The sequence below is a fragment of the Hyaena hyaena genome, unplaced genomic scaffold (genome assembly GCF_003009895.1).
Source record: "Hyaena hyaena isolate Hyena2069 unplaced genomic scaffold, ASM300989v1 scaffold_587, whole genome shotgun sequence".
NCBI classification, from domain to species: domain Eukaryota; kingdom Metazoa; phylum Chordata; class Mammalia; order Carnivora; family Hyaenidae; genus Hyaena; species Hyaena hyaena.
The window spans coordinates 175,577-180,938 of record NW_024081219.1 but is presented as its reverse complement, the minus strand read 5'-3'; positions in this window follow the sequence as shown (position 1 = coordinate 180,938).

Below are 5,362 nucleotides of genomic sequence, written 5' to 3'. Positions count from 1 at the left end.
GGTAGAGAAAGGGGGAGGGGAGGGGAGAGGGGAGGGGGAGGGGGAAGTGAAGGGGGAGAGGAGGGGGAGGGAGGGGAGGAGAAGGAAAGGAAAGGAAGGGAAGGGAAGGGGAGAGGGGAGGGGAGGGAAGGGGCGGGAAAGGAAAACCAATAAAAGACAAGTGGTCACACAGCTGGGGAGCTGGAGGGCGGGACAAGGCCCCGGCCTGGGCGCAGAGCTGACCTTCTCCAGGTCCTTCAGATGCTGGCTCGCTTCTTAACTCCCCAGAAAGAGGTGGCACCTTCAGTGCCCAGTGGAGCACCCCCCCACACCCAACACACACACACACACACACACACACACACACTTCAAGGCACACACGGAAAGGAACGGTGACACAGCCCTGGGTGCACTGACTGTGGCCCCTGCCCCCTGCCGGGAGGACCTGGCCCCCAGAGGGGCAGGAGAGAGCCTGCTCCTGTTGCCCGCGACCCGACGTGCAGTCCTGGCTGGGCCGCTTGGAGCTGGGCCTTCCGGAACACGCAGGCTGGGTCGCTGTGGACAAGACGCCTGGCTCCTCTCTGTGCCTCCGTTTACTCATCTGAAAAGATGGAATAATAAACCCCTGCCCCCGGGGAGGCCTTAGAGGGGAGGAATTGAGCTGGTGGACCTTACATCGAGCCTGCTCCCTCACACCCGAAGTCCCACATGTCTCAGATGGAAGGGAGCTGGCCGGTAACAAAGAGGAGCCACTTCCCCTCCTCCTTCTTTCCAGAAAGACCAAGGCAGGTCTGGAACCGGGAAACCAAACCCGGTTTCTTCATCTGTCCAATGGGCCATGGAGACAAAGACAGGAAATGAGAGCTCAGTCCGTCAGCTTCAGAGAATCAGAGTGGCCAGGGAGGAAATCAGACTTTTCTGAGGGGCGGTGCGGGACCCTTCCAGGCACCTCCCGTCCACCTGGAGGCAGCTTTGTTCCTGATACCCACCCACCCGCAGAGCGGTCAGTCTGAGGCCAGGCCTGGGAGGCAGGTCAAGGCCAGAGACCGTCATAGAGAGGAGATGCGTGAGAAGGGAGGGGGACTCACCAGCACGAATGATGCGTCCGTCAGTCCAGACGTATGGCCAGGATTTCTAATAAAGTCCTTTCTCCCCACCCGGAAAATCTCCCGTGGGTTAGAATCGGGCATGTCATCAAAGTCCCCCTGATGGAACCACAAACAAGTTCAGCCCTGAGCACCATAGTCTCACTCACACACAGCAAGATCTACCCTCAAGAGACCATTTCATTGTAGGGACAGCCACTCTGAGCCCTGCAGCTGACTGTGTGAGGTCCCGAAGGGCAGTGGGGGAAAAATAATAACAGTAAGTTCAAATCCAAGCTCCACAGCTTAGAAACCAAGGCTGGAGATTGCTCACCTCCGTGAAGGTGTTGTCGGCTTGAGGTGAGGAAAGTCCAGGAGCGCCCAGCATGGCCGCCTCCCCACCCCCACCCCCAGCTTGGACGCCGGGGGCTCAGATCTGGCAGGCGCTGAGCCTCCCAGGGAAGTTCGATGGGCCCCATCAAAGGGCTTGGCAAACCACTTAGGCGTTTCCAGGAAAAAAGGGAGCCCAGCTTGAGGCCATGGAAAGCACGGTCCCCAATGTTGAGTCAGCCTTGAGTCATGAGCTAAAAACACACTTTTGCCAATTACAGCTCTCGGCAGCCATAATTAATCCAGGGCTGATGAAAACTGTGTTTTTCACTCAACAGAGGAGGGCATTTCAGGTAATTAGGCATAACCTCATGTATCAGTAATTTGCCTCTTCACATGAGCTCTGGTCGCCATGTCCAGGCCCTACCTTCAAAAAAAACTTACACCGACATTAACCAACAAGATGGGTCTGATTTCAAAAGATTACCCTTCCTCCTTAAGTACTCTGATTGCAAAATGCTAAACACACAAGCCCTGAATTGGTTTTTTCCAACCTACCTACGGGAGCCTCTCTCTCTAAGAGTCCCTGCACATGGGTTATGCAGCCCCATTGAACTTGCTGATAATTCTGCTCAGTGCTGATCACAGAGCAACACATTCTGTGGGCTGGGAAAAAGTGGACACATTGTGTTCTGATCCATCATTCGTTTGTTTATTTGTTCACCTCACCCCTACAGGGAGCCCACTACCAACTGAGCTCTGGGCTGAGTGAGAAACTGGAAACCTGACTCAAGAAACCGCAACTCAGGATGGTGGTAGCCACCAAGACCAATCACTTCCTTTAACCGATGGGACCCCCAAGGCCTAGACTTGCCCAAGTTCACCAGCAAGGTGATGATGCAAGGAGAGAAGCCGGGTCTGTGCCTCCCAGGTTGCTCAGGAGGTCACAGGAATCCCAGCCGTGCCCTCCCCTCTGCTGGGAAGCACAGGCAGCCCCTACAGCTTCCCCTGGGCACACAGAGATCTCCAGGTGTGCCTCAAGGTAGGCCAGGTGGCTACTTACAGAACCAGGTCTTCTCTGCCAGGCCCTGCCCCCTGCAAGACACTCCCAGGAGAGGCTCCCTGGGTCCCCATGACTCAGGTGGCTCTCCCAGGGCACTGCCGTTCTCCACACCATGTCGGTGTTGCAATGCCCAGTGAATGAGGCAAGTAGGACATGCACTGTCTGCTCAACATTTCCAGAGAGCCCCGGGGGAATTGCCAAAAGCCAGAATTCCCAGCAGCCAACACTCAGCGCCCCTAGGACCCGACCCATGACTTTCTCCCACATCAAAACCCCCTCTCCTGTTCTTTTAATTTAACCACCTCTACTGAGAAATGGAAATAAAAATAGCAGTCCACGTCGGCTGAACACCAGCATCTGGGGAGTGAGGGGAAGAAGGGGTGCCATGGCCCCATTTTACACATGAGGAAACCAAGGATTTGACCTTGGGAAATCCCTTAAGGTCACCCAAGGATTGAGGGCAGCTCTGGATCTGGACCCAAAGGACGGCCTGACAATCACAGTATGACTACTACCAACACACTATGGGCACACACTTGTGCAGGCACCGTGTTCAGCCCCGATGGGAATAACTCACCCAATCCTCACAGACCACACAGAGAAAAGAGCAGAGCTCAAACCCGGGCTCTGACATATAGGGACGCCTCGCTTCCGGGCAGCACCATCATGTCCAATCCCAAACCCGGAGCGCAAGGCTGCAAGCTGGGCGGGTCACTTCTCCTCCAGGAACTTCGCATTTCCACCTGTGAAATGGGACCAGGACACCTCCCTCAGGCTACAGAAGCTGAGGCTACAAGGTGAGCATTCCGAGGCTTCTCTTTTGGTCTACACCTCCAAACCCGCAACTTGCTGGTCCACACTTTCCTGGAGCTGGATTGGTACATCGGTCCGGCGGGGAGAAGGGTGAGCCAGCCAGCCCCTCCCCTGAGCTGGGCCCATGGCTCTCTCATGTGACCGGCTGCCCCGGGTAAGAGTGATCTCCCCTGTCTCCCTTCCACTTTTGCTACACTATGGTGGTAAGATTTCTAAATTTTGAAAATTTCTAAACTGAAAATTCTGAATTTTCTAAAATTTCAAAAGTTGTTAAGTTACTTGTTTCCTGATTTAATAGGCCAGAGACATAAATGTATTCACTCTTCCTTCTCAAAAAGAGAGCAGGATGGGGCACCTGGGTAGCTCAGTTGGTTGAGCATCTGACTCTTGATTTGGGATCAGGTCATGATCCCAGGATTCTGGATCAAGCCTTGCATCAGGATCCACACTGAACATGAAGCCTGCCTGATATTCTCTAACTAAAATTAACAACAACAACAACAAAAAGACAGCAGGAAATCTTTTACTGAGTACCTATATGATATGCCTGAAAAATACTCAGTGTGTCTTAAATAAATTGATTTATTCACTTCTCTAATTTATGCATTCCCTCACAAATAAGTGAGTCTATGGGTGGGTGGATGGGTGGACAGATGGACCGACAGACAGACGGACAGACAGATAGATGAACGAGCAGACAGATGGATGGATGGGCAGATGAACAAATGGATGGGTGGGTGGGTGGGTGGATGGATGGATGGATGGATGGATGGATGGATGGATCAACGGATGAATGGATGGTTGGACACATAGATGGACAGATGGTTGGATGGACGGATGGGTGGATGGATGGATAGACAGATGCATGAATGGATGGACAGATGGATGGATAGATGGATGGATGGATGGGTGGATAGACGGATGGATGGATGGATGGATGGATGGATGGATGGATGGTCGGATGAATTGATGGATCAACGGATGAATGAATGGTTGGACACATAGATGGACAGATGGATGGATGGACGGATGGGTGGATGGATGGATGGATGGATGGTTGGACAGACAAATGGATGAATGGACAGACAGACGGATGTCCTATGCTCAGAGCATGGTGCTCTGATAGATGTGCGGTCCCCAGGTGGCCTTCCCACAACCACAGGGCAGCACCTCTGGCTCTCACCCATGAGCACGTCTATGAAGGGCTCTGAACTTTCACTTCCTTCTTACTAAAATGGAGCCGCTGATACTTATTTGAACCAGGTAGTTGTGCGGGTTCAAAAGGCATGCCTGGCCTGTGAATACATAACAACTACCACCATTATTCTTTAGTTTATCATAAATCGCTGTAATTCACAACAGAGTGGTGAGCGCCTGTCCGAGAAGGCAACACTTCAGCACAGCCTGCTTCGGATGGGACTTAGGCGTGGCTGCAGGAGTAGGGGCCTTCCAGGATGGGGCGCGGCAGGAGGGACAAGTGGAGGGGAGTCGGGGGTCAGGACAGGAGAGGCTGCATCCCCAGTCCCTCCACCAAAGGGAACACGGGCAGCTGGGGCCACCGTGTGCTGGCCTGTGTGGCCGAGGGGAGCAGCAGAAGCAGGAGACATTTCCTCCTTGGTTGGAAGTAGACAGCCCCAGTGTACAGAGGTGTGAACCCCAAGGTAAGGAGGTGGCATGACCTTGTCAGCCAGGGCAGCCGTGAAGGACCCTCCCTAGGAGAGTGTACCAGAGAAAACAGCCTTTACAAAGATACATTTTATAGTGGGCTGAGCAAAAGATTTGAGCCGGAGGGGACCTGGAGACAGGAGGAGGGTGCGGGATTCCAGGTAAGAGAAGAAAGGAACACAGAAACCGTGGAGGATGGAGAAGCAATGCCTGGATGGAAAAGCGATTGTGGACGCGAAGCAAACGGGCCAGTGGTGGGGCGGTGGGGAGGAGACCGCTGAGCACTGAGGCCAGGTTCAAGGCCGGCCAAGGAGGAGCTGTCTGGGGAGGCAGACACTGGGCTCAGGATGGGCACACGATTTGAGACGCAGGTGCGTCCTCACTACCAGTGGAGACGTGGGACCGTCACCCCAGATGGAGATCAAGG